This window comes from Lissotriton helveticus, chromosome 5_1 (assembly GCF_964261635.1).
Source record: "Lissotriton helveticus chromosome 5_1, aLisHel1.1, whole genome shotgun sequence".
Lineage (NCBI taxonomy): Eukaryota > Metazoa > Chordata > Amphibia > Caudata > Salamandridae > Lissotriton > Lissotriton helveticus.
Genome location: NC_136065.1, coordinates 438728377 through 438753279, shown reverse-complemented (window position 1 = coordinate 438753279; position 24903 = coordinate 438728377).

The window sequence follows — 24903 nt, the reverse complement described above, 5'->3', positions numbered from 1 at the left end:
CCCTCTCAACCACCCTCCATTGTCTGTCCACTTGCCCACACCCCATCTGTTCTCCATTCACTTGCCTCAGTTATTCCCTCCCATCCTCTCTTATCCCTGTGCTTGGTTACGCTCCTCCCTCTACCCTCCATTGTCTGTCTGCTTGCCCCAGCCCCTCCTGCACATCCTCCATTTTTCATGTGCTCCGCTACCCACGTCCATGCACCATGCCTCTACCTCCCACCATGTTGCAATAACAAAAGGTCTGACACAGCCAACGCTGCCCGCGTCATTGAACTTTTTTGCATTCCTCCCTACCTGCATCCTTTTCTTCCATGTTGCCTCCTGCCCTCCATCCATCTGTTGCCTCCTACTCACTCCCCCGTGTTGCATCGGGGGAGCAATAAATAAAGAGCCCTATTATGCGGCTAGCACGTGCCACATCATAGCACTTTTACTATGAATTACTTTTTGCCATGCTGCACAACAGACGGGCTGCTGTACAACATGGCTACTAAACCGTGACAAAGCCTGTTAGAGTCTGCATCTGCAGACAGTAAAATGACTGACAAATAGTGTGGAGCTCACAGGAAGAGGTGGAGAACTGCGGCATTACAGTGCCGTGGCAAGGCAACCTGCACCTCCCTTGAACATACACAGAATGGCCGAAGCAACGGGGCATTTGAGCCAGAGTTTCAAGTCCGCATTCAACCAATCATAATTGGTACTTGTTTTTACACTATTACATTCCTATCAGGGAGCCATACAAGACATTAGAGCTGTTCTGCATTTCGGGTCAGCCATTACTCCTACAACAAGTAATATACTGCAATCCTGCTTGGGCTGTCCAGATGGATCATTTGCATTCTCAGAGCCAAACTATATGCAAATTGGTACAAATTTATTGCAGGAGTGTTTTTCAAATTCGGTGACTTTATTAGAGGACATCATTTTATGAAGAGTATTCCTGGAGAGGAATCACTTATGCGGGAGATAATATTATCAGGAAATTACGGAATAAGTCGCCTTTTTTATTGAGCTTTCTTTATCTCATACGAAATTGGTAGGATCTCCAAAAGCGGGGTTGACAGTCATTATAAAGATGTATATACGGCTTCTATTAGTCTTATTCAAATTCTTATTATTCGTATTATTATTATTGTTGTAATAATTATTATCCTTATTAATTTAATACATTCACAGAAATAATTCATATAATCTTGTGACTCGTGTGAATACCCTTCTTTAAATCAAAAGTATTTGAGAAGAACTATGATCAATCAGTATATTACAAAGTATGGGCCATATACTCGTTTTCATTAAAATACCGTGCCATGTTCTCAGGTGCCCTGGCCTCTTTTCCGTATACATTAAGTGGCAATATCTTATTGTTTATTTTGCTTACAAGAAATCTTGGAAATGCAAGGTAGTGTTTGCTTTTTGGTGTTAGCAAAACATTCATTTACTCTGAGATTTTTTGAGTAAATATATGCGCTCAAAATGAGTCACCGATCCTTATGGCCCACAAACAACCTGTTTTCAAGCTGTGACATCTACAAATCATGTGGTAAGTCAGATAAATATTGGGTTACGTAAACGCACCGTGTACAGTAATGTGGCCCTATTAGGATCTTCTTCGGTTTGGTGGTATTTACGGGTGCTGTCTCTTTATTAAATAGTTCATTTCTGTCGACAATAAATCCAGTTATTAACTATAATAGGGACAGCGCAGGTACTCTATATTGCATTGCTGCTGGTAGCCCAGACTATTCTGTAATACTAAAACGTACCCCATGGAAGGTAGGTGAAAAATGTTTGCACTGTTTTTAATAAGGCTTTCGCCTTACCGAAGTGCGAATTTGAACGTAATGTGTGTCTGTCTGCCTTAAGTAGCACAAGGAAAGAAGAATGCGGTAGATATAGAAATAAAATATATATCATCTAGCTAGCTACAAGTAGTGAGTCACAGTCACTGACTAATACAGCTTGGCTCCTCGAACAGCCTAGGCCTGAGAGGTCTTAGGCCTCTCTGGCTGCACAAGGCCCAGCGTCGTCATTCTAAATAAATCGAGATTAGATAGAACAATAAATTACTTATAAAAAACTCTAATATCAATACTCACTGATGACGACGGGTCGACTCGAGAGAGCGAAACCAGGGCACAGCACACTCACAGGCTGGCCGATGCGCACACACCGTCCACGAGGCGAGACTCGAGAGTCACCAGAGAGAGAGTATAGAGAACAGCCGCGAAATGGCCAATCACTGCATGACTCAATGAAGTCAGACACAGTGATTGGCCATTATGCAGTGCGGCTGAGCCACCCACGCGCGGCATCCAATAATGGATTGCCCTGCCCTGTTGCGCGGTGACCGGCCAATCCTGGCGCTGCATGCAGCGCCAGGATTGGCTAGGGGGGCACACTGAGTGCTCGCCCTGTCGCCCTTTCTATTGCCGGGGGCTGTCGCCTGGTTAAACCCAGTACCCCCCTGGCCACTCGCTATCAGGGGAACTCCAATGCACATGCTTGGGCTAGTTTCAGCCCCAAGCTTCACTTGCGCGCTAGAGCCTGGTACACCACTGCCGCTGCAGCTGAGTGACGTGGACTGTCACTCAACTCAAGCTGCACAGTACTCCAGCCCCCCTGCGAGCGCGCAGAGCACTCCCCGACTCCCGGATATGCCGGGTGCTGCCCGGATTCCCGACGGCGTTCAGATCATGAGGATTATATTTAAGTACAGTGTGTGAATGAAATTAAATAAATCAATGACAAATTAATTTCCTTGCAGCCGCGGGTCCATGGGCTAGTAGGGCTACGCCCCTACGCCCCAATGGACGCACCACGGCTGGCCTGTGGCCTATTGGGTGCAGTCTTTCATTAAAAGACGCACGCACGCAAAGGCCAATAGCTGCCCACAGAAGGAAAAGCACACGCGCAAGCGTGTGTGATTCCTAGGGCAGCTTACAAACCCCATTTTTCGATTACAAAATGCCTCGCGCTGCGAAGCACTGCTACGCAGGGCGCGAGTCCTTAAAAGGGGGAGGGGGGGAAACGCACTCTCTTCAGTTATCATGCCTCTCTCAGACCATTTGGCGTTGGGCAATACATCCCAAAATCCAATTGTTAGCAGAACACCTTCCAGGGTCGGGCAACCATTTTGCCGACCTCCTTGGCAGAATGAAGCAACAAGTTCATGAGTGGGTACTCCACTCTCAAACTCTCCTTCCATACTTCCACAAATGGGGGGTTTCGATCTCTTCGCATCAGCAGAGAACTCAAAATTGCAAAAGTTCGGCTCCAGGCTCTCTCACACTCAATCCGCAATGCCATATTGTTAGAAATGGGGGTCTCTGGTTGGCAGTGGTTTGCACCTTTGACCAAGTAGAGGCCCTTCTTCCTAGTCAGGGAAGGGAGTTACACTCCTAAAATAACGCCTGTTCACCCCTTGGTAGCTCAGCCAGAGCAGTCAGGCGTATCTCAGAGGCAGTGTGTAAAGCATTTGCACATAACCAACAGTGAAAACCCTACAAAAGGGTACCACGCCAGTTTAGAAAAATATCTAAGATTTTTATATATCCAAAACAAGACCAAAAGGACATAAATCCAACATACAATACTTAAAAATATATACTTTGCAAGATATCCTTTAAAATTGCAGAAATCTCCCAAAAACACAGTTCTCCAGAGTCGGTAGCTACGCCCACAGCTATCTAGATACTGAAAACAATAGACTCCATCAGTTTCATCTGACCGCATTGGTCGAGGGTGTCGGCAGACCCATTAACAGTACCTTTTTTTGTTGCGGTTGAAGCAGCGCGAGTCGGTCGGGGTGACTGTTTTGGTTTCGTTGCAAAAATGGAAGCAGTGCAGGGTGCGATGCCCTCATGACACGGTGCAGACAGCGGGCTTGGTGGCTATCGTCCAGACGGCATCAGTGAGACCAAGGCTTCCGGTGCAGGTTGAGGTGGTGCTCAATGCGGTGCTGGCAGGTTGCGGTGCAGACGATTTAGCCGGTCAATATTCGGATCGGACAGCAACAGTGTCTGTGATATCCAGGCAGGGTGAAACAAGGTGGTGCGGAGTGCGTTGCCCACAAGACACACTACAAGGAGTGGCTAGGTGGCAGCTTCGAGACCAGGGTTGCGATGCCCTCTGCGGTGCCCTTTGACGCAGCCTGCCGGACACGGAGCCATTGACAGAGTCTGTGACAGTCGGTTGCTTTTCCCTTCTCTGTGGCAACTGAAACAACAGTTCCAGAAGCAGTACCCAGAGGTTAGAGAATTCTTTGCAGTCCCAAAGACTTCAGAACAGGAGGTAAGCTCGAATTCACGCCCTTTGAGATACTCAGCACAAGTAAAGAAAGATCAGTCCAGTCCATTCACTGCCCAAGGCAGAAGCAGCAACTGCAGGCCAACCCAACAAAGCATCCACACAGCAAAGGGGCTGTACAACTCCTGGCAGCTCTTCTTCCTGGCAAGTTCCTTGATACCAGCGAGTTATACATTCCCGGGGTCTAGGCCCTAATATTTATAATCAAAATTCCTTTGTTCTCTAAGGCAGCGAGTATCTGTGCTTAGTCCAAACCAGTTTGGTCCTCTCTGGCCCAGCTTCCAAGCAGGAGGTGGAGACAGCATTGTCTAAAGCAGACCAGGCCCATTCAGGTGCAAGGCAATCTCTTCCCACTACTCTAAATGCAGCCCAGGTCTATTCAGCCAAGGCCTGACTCCTCCAGGAAAGGCAAGACACACCTGTTCTCCTCCGCCCCCTCCCTCTCCCCTACCCATCCCAGTGGCTGCCTGAAGAGAATGCACATCTCCACTCCAAAGCCAGACAGTCAATCCAAAAACCCAGCAGAGGCACACAGAAGGGCTAAGAAAGAAAATACCTACTTTCTAAAAGTGGTATTTTCCAACACAGAACATAAAAATCATCTTTACTAAAACGTGCATTTTTACATTCTGAGTCCAGGCATACTAAACTCAATTTTCCAATCTTGTCCCAATGGGAAGTTATGCTTATAAGAGGTTATAAGTAAATTCCCATTGTACCCTATGGGACAGATAGCCTTTCCATAGTGAAAAACTAAATACACTGTAATTCACTACCAGGACATGTCAACAACACCAGTACATGTCCTGCCTTTAACTTACACAGCACCCTGCCCACAGGGGTACCTTGGGCCTACCAGAGGGGTGACTTACATGAAAGAAAAGGGATGATTAGGGCCTGGCACTTGCCAGGTCAACATGGCAGTTCCAAACAGCGTACAGATCGTGCAGAGGCTGCTCATGTAGGTCGCATAATCCGTGCTGCAGGCGCATTAGCAGCATTTGATTTACAGACTGTGGGCGCACACAGTGCACTGTACTAGGGACTTGCCAGTAAATCAAATACGCTAATCATGGAATCAACAATCCATAAATACAATTTACTTGGGGAGCATATGCACTTTAGCACTGAATAGCAGTGGTAAAGTGCCCAGAGTCCTAAAACCAACCAAAACAGGGTGAAAAACATGAGGCCAAAAAGTCTGGGGGTAAACCTGCTGAAAAAGCCAAGTATAACACCTATGGATGAATTAGTCAGGAATATTTGCTTACACTTTTCCGTCTCTACCTCTTCTTCCATTTCTGGTTTGGAAGCTCAGACAAACATCTCACACCCTCATTCTAGTAGCTCCCACACGGGCTTGTCAACCTTGATTCATCACACTTCTAGAACTTTCAATAGTTCAGCATCAGAAGCTTCAGCTCACCTCAGACCATCTGACTCCGAAATCGTACATCCAAACCCCAGGGAGCTCACCCTAGCAATTTGGCCCCTGAAGTCATAGAGTTTTGATATTTAAATCTACCATAAGATTGTATGACAATCCTTAAAGAAGCAAGAAAGCCTACTACTAGAGCATGCTAAGTAGCAAAATAGAAAAGGTTTGTTATATATTGTAATAATCAAACCATTGATCCATTAGATGCTTCGATACAACAGATAATCTGTTATCTATTGCATCCACAACATGCTGGCCTTTCCTATGCATCCATACTATTACACCTTGCAGCAGTAGCAGCATATCTTCAAAATACTTATATTTATTCAAAGAACCAGAGATTAAAGCCTTTATGGAAGAACTTAAGAGTGATACCACCAAGATTGCCACCTGCATGGAACCTAAGTGTTGTGCGCTATCAAAATGTATGGGTCCAACTTTTGAACAATTGCATAATTGTCCACTACAATTCCTTTCTTTGAAAAATACTTTCTTGATTGCTATCACTTCACTAAGAAGTGTTAGTGAGCTCCAGGCATCAACTTTAGAAGAACCATTCTTCTAACTCCATAAAGACAGACTGGTTTTTCAAACTAACCCAAAGTTCCTTCCAAAAGTAGTTTCTGATTTTTAGATCAACTAATCATTTGCGTTACCAGTTTTTCCCCTCAACCTGATCCAGTAACAGAAAGGGCACTACAGACATTAGCTGTCAAAAGAGCGTTATTGTATTACATTGATAGGACAAAGGTTTTTCAAAAACCAAGGGGGCGTGGCTAGCAGCCTAACATGGCGTACGTGACCTGGTAGAGCTCCGTCCACGGGGCCTTTATTATCCTGTAATTATCCTGACGAGGTGCTTTTTCCCGACCAGGGCCACGCAGAGCTGGTGGGCAGAAGTGCCAGGAGGCCACCGAGACGAAAGGAGGCTTAACTCCGGGTGGCAGCGGCGGAGAAACGAGAGCTGGGCTGCAGTGCAGTGGGGAGGCTGCCGGAGGCGCGAAAACCGCCCGAGGCCTTGGACATTCCGGGAGCCACAAAAGACGCGGCGGAGACTGCGCCGGGGGCGACAGAATTTGCCCAGTGCCCCCGGTGCTTTGGAGACCAGATGTGTGCAGTCGGCGCGGGGGGGTGCATGACCCTGCAGCAGACTGCGCGCGGCGGGTGACCGGAGGCACCCAGGGAGCCGCGAGAGACTGCGTGCCCGCGCCCGGAGGCGGAGAGGAGGTCTTAGTGGAGCGGCCTGGGGGGGCTAATAAAAAGGCGAACGGAGACCCATTGCGGCTTCCTGAGACCGCATCTGAGATCGCTGGGGTTGCTGATGCGCAGTGGACATTGCGGGGCCGAAGACCGGCGACCCTGCAACAAGTGGTGGCCCACGAGACACCAACTCAGAGCAAGCAGCATATCGGGGCAAGGATTTCTATCTCCACCGGACGGACTCACCAACTCGGGCAGTCCGGGCTAAGCGGCGAACCCTGTTTGGATCACCTGATTGTCGCCCGCAGCCTGGGCTCTTCTTCAGCGCGATCAGCGCAAAATGGCGCCGTGCCCACGACTCAGCTGAGACCGACCCTGGGATACCGCTGAGGCTGGAGCGGCGGTTCTCCACCGACATCTGCTGACTGCTGCCAGGATCCACTCACGAGCAGGTCTGGAGGTGGGGGCTCTGAAATGTGGCTGCACCCGCCCGGTGACTTCTACCTTGCTTGACCCTAACATGGTGGCTCACATGCCATTCTAGCCTGCATTGCTTGCGGTCATTAAAACTGTATGTACGAAGTCTGCTGTTGCCCTACTGTTAATTAGTGGCGCCGGCGACTAGAAGGCCCCTCAGTTACCATTTTGAGTATATGCCCGCACTTGAAGCGTGCTCCACTTCGCGGGAGCCTCTAAAATGGCGGCGTAGTGGTGCCAGGGCTCAGGCGGCGGTTTTAATACCGGTGCACCTTCATCTTCAGTGGAACATCTCTGGCTGGCGGCAGTTGAGCAACCGAAGAGTCAGTCAGCCCTGGACTGCCTGGAGCTGCAACGGCCCTCTCCCACGGGCCCTCCGCCCCACATGGTGCCGTGCAAGGCATTTTGACCTGCGCTACCCCACGCTAAAATCCCATGCGTGGTAGGTGGCTGAACTGGCGCTGGAGACACAGGGACCCGACGGTGGGCATTGAGTATCACACGGGCAATCGATTGGAGTCGGCCTTTGACGACGGCGGCCCTCCCTGAGTGGAACCCCCCCCTTGACGGTCGCGGCGGCGGTGCTCGACCCGGTGAAGCGCTCTTCCGCTGCGTACTGGCACGCCGAACCTGCACATTGATGCCAACAGCGCAGCAGCTAGTGATGGGGAAGTTAAGGGACAGGCCGAAGCAACACCAGCAGGTGACGGGCGTCACGGGCCCAACGCAGGAATGAAGCAGGGAGGACTCGGAGCTCACAGCAACACTGGCAGCTAAGATGGACTCTGTTTTGGCGGCGGTGGAGCGAATTGGAACCACCTTGGCGCAAACTAAAACATCTCTTGAAGCACGGATAGATAAGGTCACTTTGGATTTCACGCAGATCATCGTAAGCTGCCGGAAGCGGTCACCGCCCAGCAACAGTCCGTCCACGAATTGCAGCCCGTGGTGCGCAGTCATACCTCAGCACTACAAGCTCTGGTGGACAGGGTTCATGCGTTAGAAGACCGCGCGGAGGATGCGGAAGGGCGCTCTCGGCGCAACCTGCAAACACAACAATGATGGACAGAATGTGGATCAATGTCACACATTCACCCCAGTCCAAAGATCTGGGCCCAAATCCATCGTTTTTCCACTCCACACCACCCTGGGTTAGACAATGTCGATATGCAAATCAGCGCTGACCCTGTGCCCCATGGGAACAGTCCAGTCCGAACTACAAAAGCCATGTCCTTCCCAGAACGGAAACAAGCATCCGAGGACCGGCCCGGTTTCGAGGTAACACCTCTCATCAGCCCGGCTAGCTTGATTCCAGTGGTGTGGAGTGCCTGGGACTCACGTCTGAGCATCCCCAGTACACTTAGAGCGGTACCTGCAAACACAACAATGATGGACAGAATGTGGATCAATGTCACACATTCACCCCAGTCCAAAGATCTGGGCCCAAATCCATCGTTTTTCCACTCCACACCACCCTGGGTTAGACAATGGCGATATGCAAATCAGCGCTGACCCTGTGCCCCATGGGAACAGTCCAGTCCGAACTACAAAAGCCATTTCCTTCCCAGAACGGAAACAAGCATCCGAGGACCGGCCCGGTTTCGAGGTAACACCTCTCATCGATGGATTTGGGCCCAGATCTTTGGACTGGGGTGAATGTGTGACATCGATCCACATTCTGTCCATCATTGTTGTGTTTGCAGGTACCGCTCTAAGTGTACTGGGGATGCTCAGACGTGAGTCCCAGGCACTCCACACCACTGGAATCAAGCTAGCCGGGCTGATGAGAGGTGTTACCTCGAAACCGGGCCAGTCCTCGGATGCTTGTTTCCGTTCTGGGAAGGACATGGCTTTTTTAGTTCGGACTGGACTGTTCCCATGGGGCACAGGGTCAGCGCTGATTTGCATATCGCCATTGTCTAACCCAGGGTGGTGTGGAGTGGAAAAACAATGGATTTGGGCCCAGATCTTTGGACTGGGGTGAATGTGTGACATTGATCCACATTCTGTCCATCATTGTTGTGTTTGCAGGTACCGCTCTAAGTGTACTGGGGATGCTCAGACGTGAGTCCCAGGCACTCCACACCACTGGAATCAAGCTAGCCGGGCTGATGAGAGGTGTTACCTCGATACCGGGCCGGTCCTCGGATGCTTGTTTCCGTTCTGGGAAGGACATGGCTTTTGTAGTTCAGACTGGACTGTTCCCATGGGGCACAGGGTCAGCGCTGATTTGCATATCGCCATTGTCTAACCCAGGGTGGTGTGGAGTGGAAAAACGATGGATTTGGGCCCAGATCTTTGGACTGGGGTGAATGTGTGACATTGATCCACATTCTGTCCATCATTGTTGTGTTTGCAGGTACCGCTCTCGGCGCAACAACATCAGAGTAGTCTGCCTGCCGGAGGGAGAGGAAGGGAGGGACCCTGAGAAGTACACAGAGCTGTGGCTACAGGAGCTCCTACCGCCCGGGAACTATCCGCGCATTTTGTGGTGGAGAGGGCACATAGAGTACCGGCACAGGCTCAGCGGCCAGGGACTCAGCCTCGCCCGTTTCTCTTCAAGCTCCTCAACTATCGAGACCGCGATGTGGTACTCCGCGAAACCCGGAAGCAGACTGACCTCAAGATGGGCAACAGCCGTGTGATGTTCCTTCCGGACTACACGGCGACAGTGCAGAAGCGAAGAAGCACGTACATGGCTGTAAAGCGGCAACAGCGAGAACTGGAGCTACCCTACTCCCTGCTGTTCTCCTCTCGCCTCTGGGTGGTCACCAAGGAGGGTGCACGCTTCTTTGAGGCCCCGTCGGAAGTTTGGGACTGGCTGGAGGAGACGGGACAGTGGTCGGGGACGAGGCCCATGGGTCCGGAGGTCGGCGGATGGCAAGAACAACGCTCCAAGAGGCGGAGGAGGAAAAGAGGGACCCGGCAGAGTGCGGACCTGGGCCGGGTTGCCAGCAGCCCGGAACGGCTGTGACGGGAGCGGCAGGAAGCATTGGAGGCAGTTGCGACATTGGGAGACCCACTTTTTATGTTTGTACGTATGCCCCGTTGGGTATTCGCCTGCTATGTTGTATTATTGAATGTTGTTTATAAGCTTCAGAAGCGACATGCAGATACCTCCCCCGAGCAACTTCCATTCGTCCGGCTTGGTACCCCCGACCCATCCCCGACCCCCCAACCCCCGACCCCCGCACAGCGATACTACAATTCCATACATGGCGAACACTAATATCATGACCCGGAACATCCGCGGTATGCACACCCCAGCGTGCCGTTACTCTGTATTCTCTTATCTTCAACGACACAGGGTGGGGATCGCGCTTCTTCAGGAGACCCATATGTCTCGGGCAGAACTTGATAAACTTCGTAGACGCTGGAGAGGACAGCTGTACGGCACATTGTACTCAGCACATGCACGCGGCACACTTATTTGGGTGAGAGCTGGTGTCCCGTTCATATGCGAGGAAGCTCAGGTGGACCTGGAGGGGAGGTACTCCTTGGCAAAAGGAAAACTCAATGGGCAGGTGGTTCTATTAGGGTCCGTATATGTCCCTAACACGGGTCAGCCCTCATTCCTAGAAAGCCTGAATCGAGTGCTTCACCCGTACACAGGTCTCCCATGGTTACTAGGTGGAGATTTTAACATGGTACTGGACATGCACCTGGACCGGTCCTTTACCCCTCTTCGTGCTGCGCCAGTAGCATCGAATGCGCAGGCGCTGCAGGACTGGCTTACGCATTGGGGAGTGCATGATCTCTGGCAGGTGCAGCACCCCTCTGAAAAAATATACTCCTACTAGTCATCAGTCCATGACCTACATGTCCGCCTGGACCGTATAGTTGGCTCCCAGTCCTTGCTTCCGCTCTTGGCTAGGGCGGAATATTGAGGTAGGACGCACTCAGACCATAATCCCCTGTTGTTTCAGATTAGCTGGGAAGCGGACCGCCCCCCGTGCCCATGTGGCGGTTGCAGCCAGCGGCGCTCGAAGACGCTGAGTTTCGCTCCTCACTGGGCACTGCCATCCTGGCCTATTTTGAGGAAAATGCGGGGACGGCGGCTGATCCTATGGCAGAATGGGACGCACATAAAGCGACCATACGCGGGCACTGTATAGGTGCCACCTGGAACATCCGTAAAACAGTGTCCGATTCCCTGACTAGACTAGAATTTGAGCTTCTGCAATACGAGAGGGAGGGCAAGGGGACTGGTAGACACTCGGCCAGACTGGGTGCACTGCGAGGGGAGCATGCGGTCCTCATGGAACGGCTGAGATGCCACAATTATGCGGCGCACACGGCCAAGACCCATGTTAAGGCGGATAGGGCCGGGCGGCTTTTAGCCTGGCTGGTGCAAAAGTCGGACCGCGGGGCTTTGGTGGGCGCTATCTGTACAGGGGGAGGGGAAATGGTCTACACGCAGCGTGAGATCCATCAGGCACTGACTGATCACTACAGACAGCTGTATGTGGCCTGGGGTACTGGCCCCAGACATGCACTTGTTGAGTTTCTTGGCTCAGTTGACCTGCCCACTGCCACTGACGCCTAAAATGGTATACTCGGTACCCCCATCACTTTAGAGGAGGTTGCGGAAGCGATTCAGGCCTTGGCGACTGGGAAATCCCCGGGCCCTGACGGCCTACCAGCCGAATACTACAAAGCCAACAGGGAGATCCTCCAGCTGTACAATACGGCGATTGATGAGGGACGGTTCCCACTGACTTTGCGGGAGGCTTTCTTGGTCTCGCTGCCCAAACCTGACAAAGATCCCACAGCACTGGGCTCGTACCGCCCACTGGCAATGCTGAATGTAGATTATAAAGTCAATGCCAAAATCCTGGCAGCGCGGCTGGCACCAGTGGTCCCGCACCTGGTGCACACAGACCAAAATGGCTTTGTGCCGGCGCGGTCCACCTCGCTGAACCTTAGGAGGTATTTTAGGGTGGCGGCGGATGCAACAAGAGACTGGCCTAGAATGGGGTGCCTGGTATTAGACCTGGAAAACGCCTTCGACAGCCTCGAGTGGGGGTATTTGCAGTCCGTGTTGGTGAAATATGGGCTGGGTGCGGATTTCCTGCAGATGGTGGACCTCCTGTATCGCAATCCAGTGGTCCGTGTGAGGTTGGGACCCTACATTTCGGAGGCGGTAGCGGTGGGCAGGGCCACTCGGCAGGGGTGTCCGCTGTCCCCGTTGCTCTTCGCGCTGGCCATGGAGCCCCTGGCTGCGGCCATGAGACAAACTCTGGATGTTTGCATTGCGCTGGGGGATGGTGTACACCAAGTGTCGTTATATGCTGATGACCTGCTGGTGTTTGTCAGAGATGTGAGTAACATCCAGGAGTGCCTGGATCGCCTGCTGGACCGCTTTGCAAAGCTCTCAGGGCTCCGGGTAAATGCAGGCAAGTCTGGCCTCTTCGCATTTAGTGACGGAGTGGAAGACCCAGGGTTCTGGATACAGGGCACGAGAGTCCAGTGGATGGCGGATACATTTAAGTACCTGGGGATCCAGATTTATCGCCAGCCGAATGACCTTTTTGACGGGAACTTGGGTCGAGCAGTGACAGTGCTCAGATCGGCTTCTGGTCCACGATCCCACTGACGCCCACGGGCAGAGTAGCCCTAGCTAAAATGGTCATGCTCCCGCGCCTTCTGTACCATTTCGCTAATCTGCCGCTGTTTCTGCCCGCCTCCTTTTTCTCCATGCTTAACAAGGTACTGCGTGACTTCATCTGGGGTTCATCCCGCCATCGGCTGGCACATGGGAAATTGTTCCTCCCTTCAGACAGAGGCAGACTAGCCACCCCCTGCTTCAAACACTACTATCTGGCTGCGCAGCTCCAGTGGATAGCACGCTGGCTAGCGGACAGGGGGAGGGAGGACACAGCTACGGGTGATCCCCCATACACACTGGAACGAATCCTCATGCTGTTTCACCCACTTGCAGCCCAGGTGCGTCCCACCCCGCTGCTGCTGGCGGTGGCATACAGGTGCTTCTGTAGGGCACTGCACCTTACATGGGCAGTGTCCCCCTATGTGCCTTTGGAGAGCTCACCTGGAGGCGGGGGGGTTCTTACACGTCATATGTTAGAAAGGTGGCATGATGCAGACGCTAGGCGACTTATATAGAGACGGGACGCTGACACCGTACGAGACACTGGTCACTGATGAGGGTCTTCCCCCAGGGGGGTTCCTACTGCACCGCTCCCTTCTGGCGCACATGACGACAGGGTGGGGAGATGTCACGACAGAGCCTGAACAGCACCTCACTGTACAATACCTTCACGTCCTGGGCAGGGGAAGGCATTTGGTTAAAGGGTTTGCTGCATCCTTGAGAGCGCACACTGCAGTAAGCCTCGACGCATTGCGGGGTAAAGGGGAGCGGGACCTGGGGCGAGCACTAGCAGATACGGAGTGGGAGAAGCTCCTCAAGAGTCCAGTGCAGATCCCCCGGAACATGCGCTTCCGCCAAATACAGGTCTACATAATTCATAGGGCCTACCTCACTCCAGCTTCAATTAACAGATACTTCCACAGAGCGGATGCATCCTGTCCCAGGTGTGGCGAAGTGGATGCTGATCTACTACATATTCTGTGGAGTTGTACAGGGCTGGGTGCCTACTGGGAGGACATTAGCGGGCTCCTTGCGCAGTGTACTGGACGCGTCATACCGTGTAATTGGCCTGAATTTCTCCTACACCTTTTTAAGAGGCCCCCAAAGGATAAGGCGTCGTCCAGATTTCTGGATCTGGGGATGGTAGTGGCAACGCGCCTCCTCACTAAGAGGTGGAAGGCGCGGGACCCACCTAGTGTGCAGGCTTGGGCCCTGTCCCTTCAGGCATGGGCTCGGGCGGAATGCACTGCTATACAACGAGAGGAAACAGTAGGACTCCGTAAGAAGCCCATGGCAGAACGCTGGGAGCACATGCTTAAAGCCCTGCAGTTAGCAGGGAATATTGTGAGTGGGGGAGTGGCAGATTAGCTGGGGTCATTGGCAGTTGGGGAAGACGCACAGCAGACACTGCACCTGACTCCTAGATTAGTGCTGCGCTTGGTGCTGCAACGTGAGGGAATGGTGGGGGTTGGTGGCATGTCGGGCGGGGGGAGACACTTTCTGGTGGGGGACTGGGGCAGGATGGGGGATAACACCTACTGTATGTTTATGAACATGTCACAGTTTGCTTGTTTTGAATTAGGGAAATTAGGAGTTTTACTGTTTTGATATATGAATCATTTCTGTACACGGGGCTCTTCTAGATTAAGGATGCACACTAGCACATACGCTAACTCTGGGTACACTTATACACTGCATTACAGTGCCTAAGGGACACAATATGCTCTATGTGACAGAATGTTGGTCATACCCTCAGAGATGTACTGTATGGAAATTCACGTGTAATGTAATGTCTATAAATACAAATGCCAATAAACAGATTTGACAAAAAAAAGGTTTTTCAAAAACCAAAATAACTGTTTGGTGCTTTTGCTCCCCCTTATAAAGGAAAATCTATTTAAAAATCTGGCATTTCTAGGTGGATTGTTAAATGCATCCAAACATGCTATATTAAAGCCAAAAGAACTTTAGCTATACTTCCTAGAGCACATCAAAGTAAAACAACTTGCAAACACCCAGACCCAACACTAGATGGCAGAAGTATGCAAAGCGTATGAATCTACAGCTCTACATGCCAAGAATATGCTTACAGGGTAGGTAACAATCCTCATTTACACTCGTTTCTTCTTCCGAAGTTTGCAGCACACAAAGGAAAAACCTTCTAAGGATTGTTGTTGCTGCGCAGGAAAGTGTCACTTCCTGCACAGAAACAATCCTGCCTGTAATGCAGGCACCCTTACGCATGACGCAAGAGGGCTGTGTTGGCGCTAGGTTGCAATGAGTGTGCCAACGCAAGGAGAGAGCAGGAATGCACCATATCTTTATGGATATGGTGCATTACTGCCTCCTCCATTTGATGCAGCACAGCAAGTTGTCTTGCTGCGTTGAACTGTGTCAAAGTTTGGTAAATCTAGTCACAAGCTGATACATTTGTCACTTTCCACTGAAGTGCTGGGATTAAGTGGTCGTTCAACATCCAGTGGTGTAGTACACAGCTTGGAGGCGGTGGCCCTTGGTGGAGGCATCAAGGTGCAAACTACACTTTGCTGGGGGCATTGATTGGGAAGACTAACCTCGAGGAGATTCATAACTGATAGGTTGAGTTGCAAAGTAATAAAGGACAAGGGTTAGAGATCAACCCGGGACTTTGATGAACACTATTTTCCTTGCTCACTAGCGGGACTGATGATTGATTGCAGCTGGACGTCCTGAGGTTACTATGTTTAACTACGATGAGACTCCTGCAATCCCAATAATATTTGGGAGATGTTTAAGTATGAAACCTGAAAAATTCAATAAAATCTGTTTTAAAAAAAAAATCAATGTGCATACTGCAGTTTTCCTTGCGAAATGATTTGGGTGTAGTCAGTGCAGTTGTAGCAGGTTCAATTGAAAGACATTAAGTACATTTTGTGGTAGGCACTCAAGACTAGTGCAGGAATGATGGTCTCCAAAGGACGCGGAGAGGAAGTTGATGGGAATAGAGGGAGTAAAAGAATGCTTGATCGGTCAGAGAGTTAGGAGTATGAGTGTTAATCTGTTCTGAAAGCGAGTCTAATATGTCTTATGGGTAGGGTTCTTTGTAGCGATGCATTGTGGGTAATGAAATTCCAAGTGCATTTCGCTCAGTTGATCCGATGGGAGTGTGATAATCTTTCTCATTGCCGATTTGTCGATCCTTTTTGAGCAGTTAACCCTTTAACTCATTTGCTTCCTTCCATTGATAGTTCACGTTTCTGTTTCAGGATTTACATTTGAAACATATGTTTTAGGTTACAAAAACGGTAAGAAACATCCACTTGAGTTCAGGATGGCAGTGAAAACCTTGTTATTGAACAGATAAAACTCTACGAAATGGAATCAGTCGCCCGCGCAAATTTAGAAGGTATCAGATGTGAAGGTATCCCCAGCCTCGTCTGCCTGAAGTGAGTGTTGACATCTTTGCTAAGGAATCTGTAAGATGGGTGGCACCTCATATGTCTCTCCCTAGGAACGAGTAGGATGTCAAAGGTCTTTGGATGTGCAGGGAAATCTGCCTACCCACAGCTCTCTGCAGCATGGTCTAATTTCTAGGGGCTAGAGCTAGCCAAATGGGAAGGGGCAGCATTTAATCTATTACCTTATTATAGTGCGGAAGATTGGATCAAGAAAGGAGGAATCATGTAAGGGATATGATAACTTGCCAACATTACACACTCCTCTGTTTCTTTCCATCCGTGCAAAAACAGCAGTGTCTTTCTCTCGCCATAGACCCCTACCAAGTTTAGTTTTGTTCAGTTGGACTTATTTTATTTGAAGATTATTTGTTTAGATAGAGGCGTGAGAGTTATTATTAGACATGCCTGGTAGAGGAAGTTGTGCTTCAGAAAGCAGCAGTTGCATGGAACATAGTGGTATTTGTAAAATGCAATCGTACCACGTGTTGCATTGGTATCATAACATGTTTATAAACAGTCGGGGCAGCTACAATAGTGTAATTGATGTAAACAGTATCCTTATGATCTTATGGTTTGTGGATCCTACAATGGGGTCTCTGTGTATTATATACAAAGTTGTTACTATTAGTCAGTGATTGGCTACTTAAAAGGATAAAAGGCACACAACTGGCATTGATCTCTGCAGCACGCACACTAACCCCGAACTGTCTTCATCCCTCGTGGTTTAATTTGTGTCAGGTTGTGCAGCCGGTGTGGGTATGTATATACAAGTGTGTGTTTATAGATAGTCGCCACTAGGTAGTTATAGTTAGGTCTGCTTATCCATAGAAAGAGTGTTTTGGGGTTTGCTAATAACTCTGTCCCCATTTGACTAAGCTTCACAAAACTGTCATGCGGGGGCCTAGAAAAAGAAAATTGGGGGGGAGGAATAGGGGAGGGGGGAGTGCCAAAATGCAAATGGCATTTTCCATAGACTTCTTTAAGAACGACTACAGCAAAAACTGTTGAACGGAATTTCACCAAATTCGTCAGGAAGCTAGATTTTGATCAGCAGATTGGGCTTTTTGTGATTTGGGTAAATCCATTCAGTAGTTTTTGGGAAATTCAGGGTAAAAAATAAATGTTATATTTAGGCAGTTGGGTCCATGAGAGTCTTGAGACTCTTGTGGGAGTGGCAACACAAACATAGAGTGATCTGATTGGCCCAGGGAGTTTTATTTCCCTTGGGCCATCTCGCTCCCACAGGAGTCAGACTCACACAAGCGCTCGGAATAGTAGGCAGCATCATTAGAAAACAGGATTCAGGGACTTTACCCCCATATAGCTTTACATTTTTCTATAACTTCAGGGCAGGAGACTATGTAGGGATACCCTGACCTCCTAGACCCGATAGGGGATTCCAGATGTCCGCCCTCCCTCACCCCCCCCTTCCCCCCGGCCAAAAAAGAAAGGCAAAAATGCTGCCATCCCATGAGACCCTTGCGGGATCTGGGGGAAAAATTGTGGCTGGGCTGCATTTATAAACTATAAGCCCTGGGGAGCCCACCCGGGCTGTTTTCATTGGGAGGGGAGCTGCGTGTCCACCCCCTACACTGAGCCATCAGAGGCAACAGGGAGCACACCCGCAGAGCCAAACATATGTATGGGGGGGGCATGTGTCCCACCCTCCCTAAATCATCGAAGGCCTCAGGGAGCATACCCCTGGGGCCCAGCATTCTGTATGGGGAAGTGGGACGCGCAGCTCCCTTCCCCAAGCCTCGAGAGGCCCTGGGCAACCCACACCCGGGGATGATTACTTTAAGGGAGTGGTGGCAGCACAGCCACACCTTCCCTGAGCCATTTATGGCCCCAGGGTCCCTTACACCTTGGTTATATTGGTGTGCCTGCCACATCGCTACGGGTAGGAAAACCAATATTTGCTCTCATTTGGCAGGAGCATATTCAAAACTCCCACCAAGCAGGACCAAACACCAAATCCGCTGTCAGTGGGCGGGAGCTTCAGAAATGCTCCAGCCCACTGGGGGTTACCGTTTGATCTGTTTCCCTGCGTGCAGTGATGTGGGCAGGGAAACTGACCGAAATATTGCTCCCACCCACAGAGAGCAGCATTAGTAGATGCTCCCTGCGGCCAGTAACAGTTATGGCTCCTGCTGTAGGCGGGGAGGCGGCTGGAGCTGCGGGGGCCTAGTGGCTGCCCAGTGGCCTGCAACAAATGTATGTTGAGTGCCCAGCTTTAAAGGGTGAGGGCCCCTGAAATCAGCCCAGGTAAGGGGCTGTGCACCCACCTCCCCCTGATAACCATGCCAGACCCTGGGGGATCGGTCTCTGGGGCTGAAATTGGCCCTTGGAGGGAGGCTGTGTGCCTCCCCTGGTAATTAGTGTAACTCCAATAAACGACGGACGGAATGCTGAATGATTCAAACACTCTCCCCAGTCAAGAGATCTGGGGTAAATCCATTGTTCTTTTGCCCACTATGCCACCCCAGTTTGGACCCAGCCATATGCAAATCAGTCTTGACCCTGTGCCTCATGGGAACAGTCCAGACCGAACTGCCAAGCCAGGTCCTCCCTGGACCGGAAACAAGCATCCTGGGACCAGTTTCAGGGTATGTTACCCTTCATCAGCCAGGCTAGCTTGAATCCAGTGGCACAGTGAGCAAGGGAACCACGTCACATTTGGGCATACCTGTCCCGCTTAGGGCGAAAAGTGTAACTCCAACAAATGATAGACGGAATGCTGAATGATTCAAACATTTTCCCCCAGTCAAGAGAACTGGGTTTAATCAATTGTTCTACCCCAGGTTGGACCCAGCCATATACAAATCAATCTTTAGCCTGTGCCTCATGGGAACAGTCCAGACTAAACTGCCAAGCCAGGTCCTCCCTGGACCGGAAACAAGCATCCTGGGACCAGTTTCAGGGTATGTTACCCTTCATCAGCCAGGCTAGCTTGAATCCAGTGGCATACCCGTCCCACTTAGGGTGAAATTTGTAACTCTAACAAATGATGGACGGAATGCTGAATGATTTAAACATTCTCCCCCAATCAAGAGATCTGGGTTAAATAGATTGTTCTTTTGCCCACTACGCCACCCCAGTTTGGACCCAGCCATATTCAAACCAGTCTTGACCCTATGCCTCATGGGAACAGTCCAGACCGAACTGACAAGCCAGATCCTCCCTGGAACGGAAACAAGCATCCTGGGACAGGTTTCAGGGTATGTCACCCTTCAACAGCCAGGCTGAAAGCCGAAACAGGTCCCAGGATGCTTGTTTTCAGTCAAGGGTGGACCTGGCCTGGCAGTTCGGGCAGGACTGTTCCTATTGGGCGCAGGGTCAAGACTGATTTGCATATGGCTGGGCCTAAACTGAAATGGCATGGTGAGCAAAAAAACGATAGATTTAGGCAAATCTGCATCTCTCCTCGTCTACATATTATTTATTGTAGCAACATATTAACAAATGTTTTTTGGGTGAATTTGTTATACAGTAAATTTGATCCATTAAACTCTGCCATCACTCCTACAATAGCCATATCCCACAGGACTCACACCTAAAATCACCTTTTACTGGTGATCTGGTATGTAATCTCCCATATCTATCCTCCTCTTTTTGTCTACAGGTTTGAACCAATCTGTTCTTATGTTTCCATTTTTTCTAAACGTGAACAATGATTTTTCATCTAATTTTGACTCCCTGCATTTAGTGTCATTTTTTTAAATTTAATAATTAGGGTCTTAAAATTATTATGTTTGAAAAAATTGTTAAACACATTTCATCTGTGGTCTCCTTTTTTTCTATTGATTTAAAAAAAAATAGCTGGCCTTATTGTGAAGTATGGATCTTTTCACAGCATGGTGCATCCTTGCCGGACCCTCATGACAGCTGCATATGGTTTCTTGGATCCAAACACAATCGCTTGTCCATTAATGTCTTGGAAAGTTAGCAGGGGCAGCAATCTATTTTAAGGTGAGGCAGACAAGCATACACTGAGATGGTCTTCTCCAGGTAAGTCCTGCAGCAGGGAACAATCTCTCCAAATATTTACCCAACAAAAAAAAACGCCAAAGAAAGGAGAAATCCTCATTTTTCAAGGACACAATCTAATTCTCAGGACCCTTTGGAATCGCAATATTGTTTCCTAGAGCTAGGCTCTTCCTCATCATTAGAGCCGATTCTGATGTTGAAGCCAGAATTTACTACTCTCTTGGCTGACCTGGTGCAGGTCCCACATCCTAGCTAGCTATGCTGGATCTATTTAGAACGGCTCTTGCACCTTTTGGGCTACTCCCCCCCAGAGTGGGCCTGATTGTGCAGGTTTCTCCCTGACCACAAGAAGCCCTTCTCAGATCTGGTCAATGAGAAGTTTGGATGCTTTTTTACAAACAGCTTATAAATTGCCTTAGACTACTTGCGTGCATTTCATGGGTTTGCAGAACATGTGAAAGCCACAATAATGGACTTACCCTTTGAGGGCAAATGGATATTCGGTGAAAAGGCCCACTCCTTTTTGGAATGCTTTGAAAACAGTATAGCTATGGCTTGCTGGCTGAGCCTAGTCACTCAACTGAAGCAATTCTACCAACAGTACGATACATTTGGAGGCTAATCCAAGGTACCACAGTCCCAAGAACAACTACAATTGCAATGACCTAGATGCCACGAATAAATGTACTGTTCCTTGTGGAACCAGGGGCGATATAGGTTACATGATCATTAACAACATCAGCAGATCTAATCACCCACTCTTCCACTATTTTTGGTCTCTCAAAAGCTTTCCGAACCCCCTTTTCCTCACATTATACCACCATTTGTCAGGAGAGGAGGGGGTTCGTTGGTCTCTCTTTTTTCACATGGTTATCATGATGGCTGGCTGAGTGAGTGAGTGAGTGAGTGATCGATCCAACTAATCTGCAAGGGCTATGCCGTACCCTTATCTTGCATGCCAGACTTCCCTCCTTACACGATGACATGCTCTCTAACACACACCTGAAGTTCTTACCCTGATGAATAAAAGAGCCATAGAGGGGAGAGTCTCGAAGAAAGGAGCATAGAATTCTACTCCATTTATTTTTTGATTCCCTAAAAAGACCTGTCTGGGAGCCATCTTTGACCTTTACCTCTGAAAATCGTTCGTTCAGCAGGACAATGAGAAAGACATCTTCAATTTCTCCCTAAGCCAAGTCCTGTTGGCCTTCAATGCGGGGATTGACTGGTGCATATGGACCTCCAGGATGTCTGTTTTTGTCTACTAATACTTCCTTCCCACAGACATTAGACTGAGATTCATCATTGGGTCCCAGCACTGTCAGTTCTCATTCCTGTAGTTTTAGCTGATAACTGCACCACTTGTTTTCACAAAAGTACTGGCCACTGTGGTGGCTTTACTGAGGAGCTCAGGAATCCATGTATTTTCTTACCTGGATGACTGGCTGCTGAAAGTGGTGGTCTCCACTACTAGTCAAGGAACATGTTGGAGCACTATGTCCCTTCTGTATGAATCGAACAATAAGATCACTGCCCAGTAGTCTTCTCTAAAACCCCTGCAGAGCTGACGTTTATATGGGCAGTAAACACAAACCACCTGAATGCTTGGGGGAACATGGCGGCGTTAGTTGATCGCAGGCTCTCGCTCTTCCACGGCGTTTATCAACATTTTTGAGGTAATGAATGTAATTGACACCCAGATAAAACAACGCAGGGCAAGACATATGTAGGGAACAACTAACCTTCGCATTCCCTTCTTCTCGGTTTTCCTTTTGTCTCTCGGTTGCGGCGTATCCAGAGTTCGGCGTTCAGTGCGCGGAGGTGGCGGTCGGAAGGGAGGCGGCACCTCGGAGAGGCCGATGGTTAGAAGCAGCTGTGCGGATTGCGCAGGGTAGAGGCGGCGCTGCGAGAGTTGGTTTTCAAAGGAGCCCGGTGCCTGCCTTTGCGCTTCCGTGTCTGCAGTACTGGATTAACCCCTGAAAGTTCCGAAAGTTTACAGAGCCTCGGAGCAAAGGACCAAACAACAAAAAACGGAGTCAATGACCCAGAAGGTTCAGAGGCGACAGAACCAGGCATGGCTTACTCAAATGAGCCCGGTAAGGAGAAGGGGGCGAGATTGGGGGCCTAAACTGAATTTAGAACGAGGGGCATCAGGGAAGGAGAAGCAGGACGGGGTTTTATTTACAGGGGCTAACATATTTAATAGATATGCCCTCAGGAGTAGGGATATTTGGGGCCAAAATCAATCCCCCACTGAAGTAGTTAATAGAAACTCTGTGCTTTCTATGGCACTAACTAACCCCCAAAAACAAGTGAAAACTACTAATACCACTCTGAGCTTAAAGACACCTGTTGGTAAGACCCACATACGTAAAGACTTAAAAAAACTGTGTACAAATAAATCAGGGATTATTCGCATTACCCCTTCTCTAAGGTCATACTTCAAAGTTCAAGCTACGCAATCTTCCTTGAAGGAATTAAATTAATTACCTGAACATAACCCTGGGACAATATTGTGTAACGACAGAGCTCTGAATTCGCAACATTCACTGGATATGAAATGCAAGGGAATGGGAACAGCAGTGGATCTGGTACGTTTGGAAAACAGATATGAATTGCTTTCGCAAGAGGTCGATGGAACTGTGAATATCTCCTCCCCTTCCCTTGCTAATAAGGAAAAAGTCGCAGACCAACCTAGCGACTCTGTGATTTATACCCCCCAATAAATGGTAGCTCAGTAGAAGAATTAGGCTCATCAAGGTCACTAAATACAGCATGCAATATAGGGGCTATTTCTTCTACGGAGGGGTTACTAACTACTCTTCTTACAGAAATGAGAGATAAATTTGCAGTCTCTGAAAATAATCAAATGAAAATACAAACAGTTTGTGAGACACTGGAAACTAAAATGAATGCTTTCTCGGATATAGTCATGGCAATGGAGTTAGCTATGGAAGATCTCACAAAGAAAGTAGATAAAAATGCAAGAGATATACAAACATTAAAGGGCGGAGATAAGATCTTGAAGGAGAAACTGGAAAGCCTAGAAAATGCTGCAAGGAGGAACAATATTAGGTTTTTTAATATACCAGAGGACGTGGAGGGAGGAGACGTAAGGTCCTTCATAATTAACCTCCTTACAGAACTCCATCCTGATATTGACAAAAAGATTTTTGAGGATGATATACAAAGAGTACATCAGGACCCTATCTCTAAAAGACCTGGGAAGAAAAATCCATGAGGATTTTAGTTAATTTCAAGTCTTACGTGCTTAAAGAGAAGATCTTGGCAGGTGGACTGAAAGCGGGGGTGTATAAAAAAGCGGGATGGACATTCCGCGTTAGGTCTGATGTTTCTCACATCACTCAAGATAAACAATGGGAGCTGGGGAAATCGATGCAAGAACTAAGAAATTTGGGTGCTACGGCAAACCTACGCTTCCCCGCCTCCCTTAATGTAATGTGGAACAATAAAATGTTTAATTTCAAAGACCCAGAAGAAGCAAATGCCCTGATAAGCCAGATAAAGAGTGTATCCAAATGAGATTCACTGGAATAAAGCCGGGTTAGAGACAGAGCCCGATAACCTGAGGTATTTAATTTGACCTCTAATAGCAGCAAGGGAGGGTTCCCCGGGGGAGGGGGGGTTGGATTATACTTAAAATGCAAAAATTACATTTTTACTTATACACTGGGTGGGGGAGCAAGTGGGAGAAAAGCAAAAAAAAGTCCTCATTTAAAAGCCTTAGCCCCTTTGCTGCGGGGGTAATTCCCCCACTGTGCTTGGGGGGGGGGGGGGGAGGCGTGCACAGCGCCTGCATGCTCATGACGAGCTCAGCTCGTCATGAGGCACGGCGCTCCTGTGTTCATGACAAGCTGAGCTCGTCACAGGTGCACCGGCTCCCGTGGAACGCTCAGCACAGCAGGGGAATTATCCCTGCATGCGAGCGTTCCACGGCTCATGACGAGCTGAGCTCGTCATGAGCACCGGAGCACCGTGCCTCATGACGAGCTGAGCTCGTCATGAGCATGGAACTGGTTAATCAAAGGGATCTCTGGCCTTCTTTAGGGCTCGGGCCTACGTCACACACTGCGAAGCAGTGTGGGCAGAGCCAAGAGTCCTATAATCAGGTTCTCCGAAAAGCTACCCAAACATTCCTGAATGCTCGTGATTTTTCGTGTTCTTTTCTTGCTATCTGCATGGCAATTGGGCCTCACATGCCTGTCTTTTAAGAAGACAGCACGCAATAGGCCATAGGCTGTAGAGTTGCTCCACTTCCTGCATATTCCGTGCGGACACGAGCAGCAGAAGGGCATATATCATCAATTACCAGCTGTCAGGGGCCGCGGTAATTGAAGCCAGATGCTGGGCGCGCATTCAGCACTCTCCAGTTACTTTCTTTTTTTTTCAGCTGTGTGTGCCCGCGTGCTGGCTCCCTGCCAAAG